The 17,196-nt window shown below is 37.5% G+C and overlaps 1 long non-coding RNA gene across 1 annotated transcript; it reads left to right on the top strand.

The window, feature by feature from the left end:
* Positions 1–450: 450 nt before the first annotated feature.
* Positions 451–3,152, top strand: LOC111189190 (uncharacterized). The gene is made up of 4 exons (XR_007439425.1): positions 451–503; positions 964–990; positions 2,582–2,761; positions 2,807–3,152. It is a non-coding gene; the product is annotated as an uncharacterized LOC111189190 (long non-coding RNA).
* The last annotated feature ends 14,044 nt before the right edge of the window (positions 3,153–17,196 follow it).

Consider the following 17,196-nt stretch of genomic DNA (forward strand, 5'->3'; position numbering starts at 1 on the left):
ACATTGTTTGATTTTTTTTTTTCGGTTATTTATTTTCCTTTATTTATTTTCTGATTTATATATTTCTGCATTAATTTATTTCCTGTGCTGAAATCTGCACTCCCGCCATGAGACGTATTTGAAGTTTATTTTGTAAAAATGAACGAATGCCAGCAGTTTATTTTAAGCTTTCAATTGAAAAGTGCTTTTCATGGTGGGGTGCCGAACCAGTAAATTAGTGCAATGGTTTATATCTTCCTCTTTATAAACAGTAATAAGGTTACTGCTCTGTTATAGAAAGTGTTGTATTAACAAATGGCTAATAATATAATATAAATAACAGAATTGCATTTGATTTTTTTTTAAAACTGTATTTAAAATACTCTAAAGTTTGTGTAAATATCATTGCTCAGTATGATACATTAATGGGTGATTATGAATTACTTATACAGATAAATATATACATATTCTAAAGATGGCTTTCTGTTTTGTTTACAGTTGATGCCTTCCTTGACATTTCTTGTGTAAGTAAAACATTTTAATATATTCCAATGATATGTAGTTTGAGGGTTTTCATTAGCACTGTCAAGATTAAGAGTTCATTAGCATTTATTTAAAACTAAAATATTTAGCAAATGTTCTTGTGTCATTTAAAAATATATTGTATAAAATGTAATTTAAACACTTTAACATGACAGTTTTAAACACTACTGTGATTAGCTTGTTGTTAGTGTATTTTCTGTCTAGCCTTATCCTTTTTTTTAGCATTCAGTTATTACAAAGTTTTTAACACTACTGTGCTTAGCTTGTCGTTAGAGTGTATTTGTATTCATACTTTTTTTAAGCATTCAGTTAATTGTCCCTGTTCATTCTTTATGAAAACATTTTTTATAAATTTAAAATAAGTTTACAAATCATGAATGCCATTTAAAGTATCTAAAACATCATTATAAAGTAATCATTTGTGTTTTGTTTTGTGTATAGGTTGTCGAAACATCTTCTATTCTCAAAGTAAGTTGAATATAATTCCTTCAGTCAACCTAAATACATTTAGGTTTCACTTGTTGTAACATTAATGTAGTGTAGGGCTGCAGCTATCAATTATTTTAGTAATCGAGTACTCTACTGAAAAATCGATTCGATTTATCGAGTAATCGGGTAAAACATAAAATAAGAGATTTCATAAAATGAGAAATTTCACTTAATAATGAATGACCAATTGGTTTATGGGTTAAATTCACAACATTTTCACATTGGAAACACAAATAGAAATAAATAAAACACAAAATAGACATAAATACCACAAGTAATAATTTAATAAATTATAATTTAATAAATTAAGTTAAATTATTTCAACTAAGGATTTCTTGTAAGTATAAATATAGGGCATTAATCAATAATAAAGGCATAAACATTGGCTTTATGTTGTGCATCTTAGCTAAATGACAATAGTTCATGGTCGTGTATTCCGTCCAGAGTAACTTTAGCTCAGCTAACTTGTATATGTTTATAAATTCCACAGCGCTGAGTTTACTGATTACATAAAGCCTGTATTAAGTCTAGAAACTGTCTCCGTTGTAATAAACTAACCACACACATTAGACAGTATTCCTAATAATCTGGACTCCACAGCGCTGTCGATCTTTTATTAAGGTACATTAATGTTAATCTCATTGAATTGTTAAGTTAAATTTACCTGCTCACCGCTCCGCCTCCTCCACCTGCTTCCTGTTTGTGGGTGATGTAACGCTAAGTGCGCTATTTCACATTAAATGTCTGCACTGAATACCGTGCTCTGTGTTTTAAAATTAATTAAACGTTTTTTCGAGGCACAGAAAATAATCAATATATTTTTAAAAAAAATTAGTAACTCAAATTACTCGAGCTAATGTTGTGTTAACATCAGTAAAAAGGGGATGAAATAAAAAAATAATGTATAGTTATTTATTTAGTGCTTAGGTAATTGTGCAACAGGCCATGGATAATCTTTGATCTGTACAGAGCAGTTCTTTGGATTCAATAATTATCCTACATATAAATCTACAGGGTATATATTACCACAGAATGTTGGATCTTTAGCCGATTGAAAGAAGTCTGGTGCTACAAACAGGTGCCAATTATGCAAATCACTTTTTTTTAATCAGGAAATACAAAACAAGACAGGGGGCATAAGTGTACCAAATAAATAAATAAACAGCAATATTGTAAAATGAAGTTGCAAGAAGCTGCAATCACTACAGCACATACAAGCATAATTTCTTGAGTACTCTAGAGTACAGCATGAGTATATATAAATAAAAAAAATTTCTATAATCATTTGTGCATGAATGGAGTGTGTGATCCACACATGCAGAAATCTGTCACATTTGTCTAACTATAATCTAATGATCTGAAGTAGCTGAACATAATGCTAAAGGGCGCGTGCTCGTCCGCATCCTCCAAGGGTCACGGGCGTCATCGGTGATGGGGAAGCACAAAGGGGTGGGACAATTGGATATCCAAATTGGGAGAAAATGGGGAAAAATCTGAAATAAAATTATTAAAAAAAGAACATAATTCTTAGTATAACTTGCTAATTTTTCTGTTTTCTGTTTTTTTACAGGTCCTGCCAGACTTCTCTCTTGCTTTCCATCTGTTTTTCTGTGCCCCCTTACACTTCATCCCCTGCCTCCTTTCTCTTTTCTGCCTTTTCTATCGGTCACAGACACTGTTCTGTACCAGGCGACCTCAAGGACCAGGTGGTCACAGACACTGTTCTGTACCATCTGTATTAAAGGACCAGGTGGTCACAGACACTGTTCTGTACCATCTGTATTAAAGGACCCAGGTGGTCACAGACACTGTTCTGTACCATCTGTATTAAAGGACCAGGTGGTCACAGACACTGTTCTGTACCATCTGTATTAAAGGACCAGGTGGTCACAGACACTGTTCTGTACCATCTGTATTAAAGGACCCAGGTGGTCACAGACACTGTTCTGTACCATCTGTATTAAAGGACCCAGGTGGTCACAGACACTGTTCTGTACCATCTGAAAAACTTCTGAATAAGGACACAGACGGTCACAGACACTGTTCTGTACCATCTGAATACCCTGTAAGTAAGGAAAAAGACAATCTAAGACACTGTTTTGTACCCTTGGAAAATTGAAAAGAGACATGTTTTTTATTCATCCTTGTTATTGTTCTCATTTTATCCTGTGCAGTGTTTTCTTGTGATTTGCTTCAGTTCAGGTGACCTTATGAAGCAAACCATCTGCTGTCAGAGACCTCCTTCATTCTGACCTTATCTACAGTTGAAGACCGTCACACATTCACAACATTCACTGAAGCTGTAGTTTGAACCTGTAGTCATATATTTAATAGCAGTACATGTAATATTCCCCATTTTTTACAGTCTAGAGTATAACATACTACATACTGTTGTATCTACTTTTCTTCATTTATTTAATTGCCATTATATTGTTTATTCATTTTTAAGCCAACTGTTAGTCGTATATTTTCATTTTGTTTGGATATACACTACCGTTCAAAAGTTTGGGGTCACATTGAAACGTCCTTATTTTTGAAGGAAAAGCACTGTACTTTTCAATGAAGATAACTTTAAACTAGTCCTAACTTTAAACAAATACACTCTGTACATTGCTAATGTGGTAAATGACTATTCTAGCTGCAAATGTCTGGTTTTGGTGCAATATCTACATAGGTGTATAGAGGCCCATTTCCAGCAACTATCACTCCAGTGTTCTAATGGTACAATGTGTTTGCTCATTGGCTCAGAAGGCTAATTGATGATTAGAAAACCCTTGTGCAATCATGTTCACACACCTGAAAACAGTCTAGCTCATTACAGAAGCTGCAAAACTGACCTTCCTTTGAGCAGATTGAGTTTCTGGAGCATCACATTTGTGGGGTCAATTAAACGCACAAAATGGCCAGAAAAAGAGAACTTTCATCTGAAACTCGACAGTCTATTCTTGTTCTTAGAAATGAAGGCTATTCTATGTGAGAAATTGCTAAGAAATTGCAGATTTCCTACAACGGTGTGTACTACTCCCTTCAGAGGACAGCACAAACAGGCTCTAACCAGAGTAGAAAAAGAAGTGGGAGGCCGCGTTGCACAACTAAGCAAGAAGATAAGTACATTAGAGTCTCTAGAGAAACAGACGCCTCACAGGTCCCCAACTGGCATCTTCATTAAATAGTACCCGCAAAACACCAGTGTCAACATCTACAGTGAAGAGGCGGCTGCGGGATTTTGGGCTTCAGGGCAGAGTGGCAAAGAAAAAGCCATATCTGAGACTGGCTAATAAAAGAAAAAGATTAAGATGTGCAAAAGAACACAGACATTGGACAGAGGAAGACTGGAAAAAAGTGTTGTGGACGGATGAATCCAAGTTTGAGGTGTTTGGATCACAAAGAAGAACGTTTGTGAGACGCAGAACAAATGAAAAGATGCTGGAAGAGTGCCTGACGCCATCTGTTAAGCATGGTGGAGGTAATGTGATGGTCTGGGGTTGCTTTGGTGCTGGTAAGGTGGGAGATTTGTACAGGGTAAAAGGGATTCTGAATAAGGAAGGCTATCACTCCATTTTGCAACGCCTCCAAATTGTGCAAGAACTATTTACAGCAGAAGCAGGCAGCTGGTATTCTATTGGTAATGGAGTGGCCAGCGCAGTCACCAGATCTGAACCCCATTTAGCTGTTGTGGGAGCAGCTTGACCCTATGGTACGCCAGAAGTGCCCATCCAACCAATCCAACTTGTGGAAGCTGCTTCTAGAAGCGTGGGGTGCAATTTCTCCAGCTTACCTCAACAAATTAACAGCTAGAATGCCAAAGGTGTGCAATGCTGTAATTGCTGCAAATGGAGGATTCTTTGATGAAAGCAAAGTTTGATGTAAAAACAATGTTATTTCAAATACAAATCATTATTTCTAAACTTGTCAATGTCTTGACTGTATTTTCTATTCATTTCACAACGTATGGTGGTGAATAAGTGTGACTTTTCATGGAAAACACAAAATTGTTTGAGTGACCCCAAACTTTTGAACGGTAGTGTACATAATATAAAACATTCAATATATTAAAGAGTGTGTGAATTATTTCTGCTTCTGAATATAAATTTTAAGGTATATTTATTGAATGAATTGATTTCATAAGAAGGTATTATTAGAAGGTATTGCTGCTCAATTGAATAAATTGATTTCATAAGAAGGTATTATTAGAAGGTACTGCTGCTCAATTGAATACATTGATTTCATAAGAAGGTATTATTAGAAGGTACTGCTGCTCAATTGAATAAATTGATTTCATAAGAAGGTATTTTTAGAAGGTATTGCTGCTTTTAGCAACAGGTGATTTATTGACCTGATCTAATTACTACACTTGGGTTTAGTAAGTGTCAGATATAAACATATCCAAAAGCTAGTGGTTTATCTACATAATATAAGCCAAGAACATCTGCTGTTTGAGTGTATAAATTGAGGGAGATCACATCTTGTTTGTAAAATTTTATATCTGTTATCTGTGTGATTAGTGTTTTATTCAGTTTAGACTACTCATTTAATAAGGTGCACTTTGTATAAATATTATACCTCATATAGTTTGGTATTTGTTAGATTGTTATTTGAAGTACTTGATATACATACAGTAACTGGCTAAACAAGCAACAGTACTTTGACAATCTATTTACAAACACTTCATAAACATATTTTACATCTCCACATTAATCTTTGAAGTTTTAAGTAAGATTGAATTTTTTAATCAGACAAGTTTTTGTTATAGTATACTGTTAAATCAATTAAAGAGATGCCAAAGAGAAGCAAGAAAGCCATTGCAGCAAAGCAGCGTGAAGCAGCAAAGGTAAAATCTGGAAGTGCTGAACAGCCGGTAAACAACCTTAGTGCACATGTGACCACAGTATGTGCATCTCACATTCACTTACATTTCTAGCAGTACACAGTGAAAACAATGACCTGACCAGCCTAAACCTAGATCAGATATTAACACAGGGTGATGCTGTTTATACTCAGGTTAAACAATCATTACTGAATGAAGGGAGGTTTCAGAGTAACCTGCTGGCATCTGATGAGCTTCCCTGTACAGTAGAGACAGACACGCAGTGTTATATTGTTATCAAACACCCACAGAGATTCGGGTTTCTGAGAGACGAGGCCCCACAGGGGATGGAAGAGTATGTGAATCTGGAGAGAGCACTAAACTGTCTGAGAGGTGATGTAACTGATGCTCTGCTGATCACTGGAGGAAGGTGTGTTGCTGTGTTCAGAGATGGCTCAGGTAGATTCGGGTTCTTTGATCCTCACTGTAGAACACCTGATGGACTAAAAGCTGATGAGAACGCAGGTACAGCTGTGATGCTCACATTTGCAAACTTAGAGGACATGACTGAAAGATTACTAATACTGTACCAGGTGTGTCTTGACCTGAAGGATAATCATCAGTATGAGCTCCTCCCTGTGTCTTTTATAAACAGAAACACAGCTACTGCTGCAGAAGCTACTGATAATCAAATAACAGGAGAACCCTGTCCTGATCTGCAGACTGACATTAGCCAATCTGAGCCACAACCTGTGACCAAATTAACTAAAACTCAAAAAAGGAGGCAATATTTACGTCTAAAGCACATTAAAAGAAAAGGACAGACAGAGGGAGAAAAGAAGGAGAGGTTAAACTGGAAAGGCAAATATGCGAATGATCCTGAATTCAGAGAAAAGATTAAACAGCGCAGCCGAGTGTCTTACACTAAAAATATAAATTACAGACTTGCAAAGCTAAAATCCATAGGAGTTAATTACATAGTTAACACAACTTACAGAGCAAAGCAAAAACTGTACGTTACAAACAGATACAGAACTAATCCAGATTACAGAAAAAAACAGCGACAGTATATCACGAACAGCTACAGAACTAATCCAGATTACAGAAAAAAACAGAGACAGTATATCACAAACAGCTACAGAACTAATCCAGATTACAGAAAAAAACAGAGACAGTATATCACGAACAGCTACAGAACTAATCCAGATTACAGAAAAAAACAGAGACAGTATATCACGAACAGCTACAGAACTAATCCAGATTACAGAAAAAAACAGATATGGAACATGATCAACAGGTACAAAAATAACCAAAATTACAGAGAGAAAAAGAGACAGTACATTACACACAAGTACAAAAATAACCAAGATTACAGAGAGAAAAAGAGACACATTACACACAGCTACAGGAAAGATGAGGCTTTCAGGCACAGTCTGTCACAGAGCATTGTTTTCTGATCAGGTCCGACTGTGTGATCAAACAAACTACCAAAAAAAAACATCAATAACATCAAATTGCTTGACTGGAAAATATGTACACACCTGTTCCTCTGACTGTAATGATAACTGTGCACCTAAGGAAATGAAAAATGAGTGGATCTGCCACAGCTGTCATGATAACTTGAGTAAAGGGAGAATGCCTTCCATCGCTTCTGCAAACAAACTCCAACTCGCACCCATTCCACCTGAACTGTGTGATTTAAATATACTGGAGAGACATGTAATAGCTAAGTATGTGTGTTTTGCTAAGGTCATCAGTCTTCCCAAAGGTCAGCAGAGAGCTATTAAAGGTGCTGTTGTGTCGGTTCCTTCAGATGTTGAAACAACAGTAAATGTTTTACCCAGACCCAGTGGTGAATCACAGTTACTCACAGTGAAGCTGAAAAGACGACTGTGTTACTCAGGCCATTATCAGTTCCAGACCATTTCCATGCAGAAGGTCCTGTCTGCCTTACTTAAACTGAAGGAAATCCACTCTGAATACAGAGACATTGTAATACACAATGTGGAGCAGGATGAATTATTTGATGATTTTCCAGACCAAATGAATGCTGATGATATTCCAGAGGATGAAATAGACTTGAACATGAACTCTGACAATGATGAAACAGTAGAGCAGAACCCTGAGAGTGAACATGATATGGATAATGAGGCTGAAAGCACAGAACAGAGCACAGGTCTCGCATTAGACACTTGTCTACAACCTCCAGATCTCGGTCAGCATCTGTTGTCATTCAATGATGGAATATTTTGCATTGCCCCAGCTGAGCAAAACAATCCAGTAAGCATATTTAAAGTTCCTAAACTGGAAGCGATGGCTTTTCCTGTTCAGTTTCCAACTGGAGAAAACACATTTGATGAACCTGACAGACACACAGCTCTCTCACCCAGCAGATATTTTAATGCCAGGTTGTTTTCTGCTTATAATCGCTTTGCAAGAGACACAAACTACATTTTCTTTGCCCAGTTTGTGACTGAAATGCATACAGCATTTTCCAGCATGTCAATCCAGCTAAGAAAAGCAAAATCAGTGACCCGTGAAGGCCGAAAAATCAACAGTGCACTATTACAGGACAAACGTGAATTAGAGAAACTCATACACAATAAGGTCACAAGGTTCCTCCAACCACTCCGTGGATCTCCAGCCTATTGGCAGAAAACACTCAGAGACCTTTTTGCAATGCTTTGTCAACTGGGAACTCCCACATTCTTCTGTACATTCAGTGCTGCAGAGATGAGATGGCCTGAAGTGATCACAGCGATTAAAGCACAGCAAGGTGAATCTGTGGACTTTTCAGCCCTGGACTGGTCAGAGAAATGTGATATACTGCGCAGTAATCCTGTCACAGCCATGCGCATGTTTGAGAAACGTGTAGAAGCTCTTATGAACCTTATTCAGTCTCCTGCTCAGCCCATTGGTCAGATCGTTGACTTCTTTTTTCGCGTTGAGTTCCAACAGAGAGGCTCTCCACACATTCACTGCTTATTCTGGGTAAACGGTGCTCCAGAGTTTGAGAGTGACCAAGATCAGGATGTTTGTGATTTCATTGACAGACACATCTCTTGCAAACTGCCAGACCCAAACACAGATCCTGAACTGAACAGAATTGTATCAGAAGTTCAAACACACAGCAGAAACCATTCTAAATAATGCAAAAAGAACAATAAACATTGCAGGTTTGGATTTCCTAAACCCCCCATGAAAAAACACTCATCACACGGCCCAGACCACCCCCTGACACTGATTCAGATGAGGAAGGTGCAGAAAAAGATGAACCTGTGACACAAGCTAAATCAAGGCTTCAGCCAGTGTGGGATCTGCTGAATGATAAGACTCAGAACTTTGAAAGCATCACGCAGCTGCTAGAAACTGTAAACATGACATATGAAGAGTATAAAGACAATGTAAACAGTCTCAGTTCAGCAAGTGTAGTTATAATGCAACGTGAACCAAATGATTGCTGGGTGAATGGCTACAATCCGCTGCTGCTCAGAGCCTGGGATGCCAACATGGATATACAGTTCATCCTGAACCCGTACACCTGCATAATGTACATTCTGTCATACATCTCAAAAGGTGAACATGAGATGAGTGAATACCTGAAAGGAGTGATTAAAGAAATGTGTCCAAACACATCTGAGAGAGAGAAAGCATGAAACAGGTGATGCATGCCTATGCTAAAAACAGAGAGGTCAGTGCACAGGAAGCTGTAGCTCGAACCTGCAGTCTAAAACTGAAATCATCTTCCCGTGCTGTAATTTTCATACCCACTGATGATAACACAGTAAAGATGAGTCTGCCTATGAGCTGCTTACAGGACAAAGCCCCTGATGATGAGAATGTGTGGATGACTGGATTAGCAGAAAAGTACATGGCCAGGCCTGAAACACCAGAGTTTGAGAACATGTGCATGGCTGAATTTGCTAGTGAATATCGGGTTGTTTATTCACATCAGAGAAAAGGTAAAAATGTACTTCCACTGCAGAATGACATGGGATACATCAAAAAGCGAACCAGAGGAAAACCTGCCATCATTCGATTTGCACGTTTTTCACAACAGAAACATCCAGAAAAATTTTATGGAACACTACTAAAATTGTACCTGCCACACCGCAGCAGCTCACAGTTTAAAACTGCTCAGTTTAACACTTATGAAGCCTTCTATGCGTTTGCCTCAGTTAAACTGCCAGGAACAGACACACTGCAGCGTGTTTACACCACTGTAAATGAGAACAGAAAGAAGTATGAAAAGCACAGTGAAGCTATTGATAAGGCCATTGAGAATTTTGAACAGAATGGTCCTATTGAAGATGCCTGGACTAACTTGGCTCCAACAAATGAACTGATCCGATTAGAGTGCATGATAGAGCAAGAACCCACAGATCCCACTGATATAACTGAGGCAGATGATGTTCCAGATTTCGCTCCATCCACATCCACAACAGAACAGCCATGCCTGTAATAGAAGCTCCACAGGTGAATCCTGCAGTGATCAGAAAAATGTATCAGAGCCTGAATGAGACACAAGCTGCTGTATTCTATAAGATAAGGGATTGGTGTAAAAGAAAAGTACAGAATGAAAACCCAGAATAATTTTTTTTATTATGTAGCTGGAACAGCAGGAACAGGAAAGAGTCACCTTATTAAGTCTGTGCATGCAGAGGCCACTAAAATCTTACAGAAAATGCCATGTGTAAGAGAGGAAGCTGATATGTCAAAACCCACAGTGCTTCTGAGTGCATTTACCGGCTGTGCCAGTCATAACATTAATGGAAAAACACTCCAAGCACTCCTAAAACTCCCAAGAAGCCTGAAACCTCCATATCAGGGACTCGGAAACAGTCTGGATGAGATCAGAGCAAACTTTTCTAATTTACAGATCATGATCATTGATGAAATATCCATGGTGTCTAAACCACTGTTTGCATATGTAAATTGGAGATTACAACAGATTAAAGGAAATAATAAACCCTTTGGTAACATTTCTATTATGGCTGTCGGTGATTTTCAGCAGCTACCACCACTAGGACGAGCCAGGCCACTGTGTGTGTATGAGGATCATGTGCTGGACTTCTGGAGAGATCACTTTAAGATTATCACACTGACTGAAATCATGCGTCAGAAAGATGATCTTGCCTTTGCTGAGCTGCTGAACAGACTGAGAGTGAAACAGAAACATGAAGCTCTGACTGATGCTGACAGACGTATGCTGAAACAGGTCATTAAATCTATTGAACACTGTCCCCCAGAAGCATTACACATATTTCCTACTAATAAAGAAGTGGATGATTTCAACTCAGCAGCCATAACCTCACGCTTTTCAGATATCACTAATATAGATGCAGAAAATTATAAGAAAGACCCCCGAAGTGTCTGTATGTGAAATCTACAACGCAGATTAATGTGAATGGCCAACTGACAGATGAATTTAAAATGTGAATTTAAAAGGTGTCAAGCAAGGCTGCCCGCTTAGCACAGCACTTTTTGTTTTAGCAATTAATTCTTTGACAAAAAGCATTAAGGATGATCCCAGAATACAAGGTGTCCAAATAAATGGAAATAAATACGTTATATCCGCTAACGCAGATGATATTATGGTTATACCTAAATCTAAAATCTGAATTGAATAAAGATAAATGTGAATGTCTGTGGATTGGAGATATGGGAAGTAAAAATAAATTCTCTAATGACATACAAGTACAAAAACAATTAAAGATTTTAGGCACCTATTTCGATAATAAACAATGTGTTGATTTTAACTGGACTAAGAAAGAAAATAAAATAGATAAAGAAAAATACTCCAAAATAAAATGGAATTCTAAAACGAAAATAAATATTATGAACACTTTTATATTACCAAATTTTAGCAACTATTTTTCTGCCCACACAAAAATGGGCTGTTAAAATCAACAAAAAATGTGCAAGATTATATGGGGTAGCTATGTAGAAATTGCCAAAAGAGATTTGCTTTTTAAAGGTAAGAAATAAGAAGGACTGGGAGTGATTAATATAGCTCCAAAATTCACAATTTTATTATGTAAAATAACAGCAAATGCAATATATAGAGAGGCCAAATGGATAGGAGATTAAAAAAACAGTAGGTAAAAAAACATGGTTTAAAACGAATTTGGTATTCCATATTATAAATTCACCTTTTCAGATTTTATAAATAAATATAAACATTTGAAAATAAATTGGGCTTTTGATTCAAGTAAAAGCATAAATATAAAAAAATACAAGAAGTTAATTATGGTGTAATTGCTAGATATGCAGGCTCAGATAATACATAGACTGATAAACTGTAAATATGTTGATAGTCCGACCTGTCCAATACCAGACTTTCACAAAGATAAAACGTAGATCATTTAATTTTAATGTGTCGTTGATCAAATCAAATCTGGGATCTGTCGAAAAATATTTAACATTTTAAAATAATTTTTGATCTAAAAGCAATACAATTTTTAAAAAGAACCTCTCAAGATCTCAAATGGATTTTTGCATGACTATGGATATATGTAATGTTGGGAAAACCGCACTACCCTCTGCGCCGTCTCCAGTGTGTTCCCCTGGATTCTTTTGATGGAAGCCCGAACTAGAGATAAGTCATAGAGAGACAGGATACTTGATCTTCAGCAAAATAACAATTTTTTAAAACAGAGCTCTGGGAACAACTTCCACTCACAAGGGGTTCAAGAGAAGAAGTTCCAAGATTATTTCACAGACATGAGCATTTATAGACAAACCCCACCTCAAGCTCACGGAGGAAGGCACCTTGGTCAGTTCCCCAAAAACTGGTTCTGGCTGGTCTTGATCAGAAGTTTGTCTGTCAAAATCTTTCTTACACAAACAGTAGGACTCAATCCTCTTTGCCTCCCAACGGTTTTGGGGCCTACAAGCTAATGGCCAAATTTTGCAAGTAACTGATTAAGACAGAGAAGTATTATAGAGAACTGTCTCAGCTGCCTTCCTCCGCTCTGCCAGTAACATGTCATCCACTTTCCTTTGGCTGGCCTCAAGCTTTATGTCACACCTTGTTGCCTACCACAGTATCACACTCTTATAGTAATGCAGTTGATTATATTTCATTAGCTTGATTAGTATTAATTATAGTAAAGTTCTTGATTATAAAAACATTTTAAAGCATATTTCTTACAGTAATTAAAAATAAAATATGGAAAACACATAAAATTGCAATGAATAACTGCATTATTTCAGGCCATTTGGGTTTCTAAACAAGCTCTTGCTGACATTAGAAAAATAAAGAAAATATCTAAAAGATGTTGGTAATATAGCTGTTTTATCTTAAATGCTTCGAATTTTGTATATAAAATGGTAATGTAAATGTAATGTTTGTTTAATTTTTTTTTATTGTATGTAACCAAAATATGTAGTGAAAAAACATGACTAAAATGTTGTATGTATTTTTGTTTGTAAAATGTTTTAAACATGCATTAAAAATTATTAATTCTGAAAAAAAAAAAAACTTCACTTCAATTTTAAAAAATCAATCACAAATGGCCTGGTCCACAATAATGGCCCAAGGCTACACAGAGAGCTCCACCAAGCTCTCTGTCAGCATGAGGATGCTGTGAAAGTCCCACAGGAGGTCTCCTCCTGTTACTGTTGGGAGGGGAGGGGGTGTAAGTGTTTACTCTGCATTGCCAGGATGGCCCAAGGCTAAACAGCAGCACGTGGCAGCACCATCAGCACCTGGCAGCACCAACTGCACAGAGCCCTTCAAAAAGCTCCAGAATCCCTAACATCTGTCCATCTGGTTCAGGGACAACAACACTATAAAATAGGCATTACAGGAGCTGCACAGAGAAACTCCCAAGCACCACCAGTGCATTAACAAAGCTCCTCCATCTCTCTACATGGTTTAAGGGACAGCAACACCCCAACAGCCGCAATGGACAGTTCAGGGGCTGCACAGAGAACTCTGCAAAGCTGCCAAGCACCACCAGTGCATTAACAAAGTCCCTCCATCTCTCTACATGGTTTAATGGACATCAACACCACAACAGCCACAATGGACAGTTCAGGGGCTGCACAGAGAACTCTGCAAAGCTGCAAAGCACCACAAGTGCATTAACAAAGTCCCTCCATCTCTCTACATGGTTTAAGGGACAGCAACACTCCTCCAGCAACAGAATCTCCAGAATGTCCTAATCTCCATATGTGGCTCAAGGAAAACCTCAACACAATGGGCACACAGAGAACTGACAAGCAGCAATACACAACAAACTGCATGTTCCTGGCACCAAAGCAAAATACCTGAATACCAGAATAATTATGGATGCAGCAGACAGCCCAGTATCAGAAACTGGGGAAAAGTTACTCCTTTTGATGTTGTTGCGCTTTAAGCAGTGGTGATGGATTCCTGGACATTTTCAAAGACAACTGAAATTGTCCGTTGGGACTGGGACCGATTAGCCGCCCATTTACTGCACTTGAAAAAAAGTTAGGGGCAATGTGACTTTTTAGTTACATGTGTATGTGTGTGAATGTGTGTGAGATGTGATTTGATGTGATAAACGAATAACTGCTTTTGTACAGTATTTATATATGTGTGTCAGTGTGTGTTGAGTTTAGTGTGTGTGATGTGATACGTGAACAACACAGTATGTGTGTGTGTGTGTGTGTGTGTATATGTGATTTGAAAAGCAAACAATACTATTTATTTCTACACAGTATTTATGAGTTTCTTTGTGTGTGTGTGTGATGTGAAAAGCGAACAACACTATTTTTGCACAGTATATGTGTGTGTGTGGGGGGGGGGTTAAAAAGTAAACAACACTTAATTTCTGTGTTTCTTTGTGTGTGTGTGTGTTTTTGCACTGTATTTGTGTGTGTGTGTGTTTTTGCACTGTATTTGTGTGTGTGTGGGGGGGGTGGGGGTTAAAAAGCAAACAACACTTAATTTCTGCGTTTCTTTGTGTGTGTGTGTGTTTTTGCACAGTATTTGTGTGTGTGTGTGTGTGTGTGTGTGTTTGCACTGTATGTGTGTGTGTGTTTTTGCACTGTATTTGTGTGTGTGTGGGGGGGGGGTTAAAAAGCAAACAACACTTAATTTCTGCGTTTCTTTGTGTGTGTGTGTGTGTTTTGCACAGTATTTGTGTGTGTGTGTGTGTTTTTGCACAGTATTTGTGTGTGTGTGTGTGTGTGTGTTTTTGCACTGTATGTGTGTGTGTTTTTGCACTGTATTTGTGTGTGTGTGGGGGTGGGGGGTTAAAAAGCAAACAACACTCTTAATTTATGTGTTTCTTTGTGTGTGTGTTTGTTTTTGCACTGTATTTGTATGTGTGTGTAGGGGGGGAAAGCAAACAACACTATTAATTTCTGCGTTTCTTTGTGTGTGTGTTTTGCACAGTATTTGTGTGGGTGTGTGGGGAGGTTTGAAAAGCGAACAACACTATTCATTTCTGCACAGTATTTATGCATTTATTTGTGTGTGTGTGTGTGTGTGATGTGAAAAGAGAACAACACTATTTTTGCACAGTATTAATGTGTGTGTGGGGGGGGGGTTGAAAAGTGTAATTTCTGCAGAGTATTTATGCATGTGTGTGTGTGTGTGTGTGTGTGTGTGTGTGTGTGTGTGTGATGTAAAAAGAGAACAACATTATTTTTGCACAGTGTGTGTGTGTGTGTGTGTGTGTATGTGATTTGAAATACGAGCAACACTATTTATTTCTACACAGTATTTATGCGTTTTTTGTGTGTGTATGTGTATGTGTGTGTGTGTGTGTGTGTGTGTGTGTTATGTGATAAGCAAACAACACTATTTCTGTACAGTATTAATGCATTTCTTTGTGTGTTTGTGTGTGTGATGTGAAAACCAAACAACACTTTTTTGTACAGTATTTGTGTGTAAATCTAGGGAGGCGGGCAGGGTGTGTGGGATTGTTTAAATAAAAACAAAAAATATGCACAATATGTAAATTTGTTTTTATTTGAGGGTTCCATGTTGCTTTTCCGAGTCTGAGAGAGTACAGTTTGCCATGCTCTCTATGGGTGGGTACAGTAGTTGGTACTCTTTTTTAAATTTAAATTTATAATAATAAGACCTGTGGAAACATTAAATTTCTGTATTTATTTGTTTTTTATAATACATAAGAATATATCAGTCTAATATTTATTAAATAAGCTTCATATAAAAGTTTTTTGGCTAAAAGCTAAAGTCCAATATTATTTGGTTAAAAGCTAAATTTCAAAAACTTTTGGCTAAAAGCTATAGTCTAAAAACTTTTTTACTAAAAGCTAAAGTCCAATATTATTTGGTTAAAAGCTAAAGTCCAAAAACTTTTGGCTAAAAGCTAAAGTCTAAAAATGTTCGATTAAAGCTAAAGTCCAGAAACTTTTGGCTAAAAGCTAAAGTCTAAAAACGTTTGATTAAAGCTAAAGTCCAGAAACTTTTGGCTAAAAGCTAAATTCCAAATACTATCTTTGATGGTTGCTAAGGTGTTGCTGAGCAGTTGCTAAGTATTCCAAGTGGTTCCTAAAGTGTTAATAATTGGCAGTTGCTATCATACACAAAGTGGCTGCTAAGGTGTTGTTAGACAGTTGCTAAGGTGATGTTAAGTGGTTGCTAACACATTTGTGGTGGTTAATAATGTGTTGATACACATTTGCTAACATATTCCAGGTGGCTGCTAAGATGTTGCTAATTGGTTACTAAGGTGTTGTTAAGTGGTTGCTAGTTGGTTGCTATCATAAATGTGGTGTTTGCTAAACTGTTTCTAAGTGGTTGCTAGGCAGTTGCTAATATTTCTAAAGTGGTTGCTAAGCTGTTGCTAGGCAGTTGCTGACATATTCCAAGTGGTTGCTAAGGGATTGCTTAGTGATTGTTCGGCAGTCTCTATCATATCTATAGTGGTTGCTAAGTGGTTGCTAGGCAGTTGCTAATGTTTTCCTGGTGGGTGCTAAGATGTTGCTAACTGGTTGCTAGGCAGTTGCTATCATTTTCTAAAGTGGTTGCTAAGCTGTTGCTAGGCAGTTGCTAACATATTCCACATGGTTGCTAAGTGGTTGCTAGGCAGTTGCTAATGTTTTCCAGGTAGTTGCTACGGTGTTGCTATCTGGTTGCTAGGCAGTTGCTATCATTTCTAAAGTGGTTGTTAAGTGGTTGCTAGGCAGTTGCTATCATTTCTAAAGTGGTTGCTAAGTGGTTCCTAGGCAGTTGCTAACGTTTTCCCAGTGGTTGCTAAGTGGTTGCTAGGCAGTTGCTAACATTTTCCAGGTGGTTGCTAAGATGTTGTTAAGTGGTTGCTAGGCAGTTGCTATCATTTCTAGAGTGGTTGCTAAGTGGTTGCTAGGCAGTTGCTAACGTTTTCCTAGTGGTTGCTAAGGTGTTGATAAGTTGTTGCAAGGCAGTTGCTATC

The sequence above is a fragment of the Astyanax mexicanus genome, chromosome 6 (assembly GCF_023375975.1).
Source record: "Astyanax mexicanus isolate ESR-SI-001 chromosome 6, AstMex3_surface, whole genome shotgun sequence".
NCBI classification, from domain to species: domain Eukaryota; kingdom Metazoa; phylum Chordata; class Actinopteri; order Characiformes; family Acestrorhamphidae; genus Astyanax; species Astyanax mexicanus.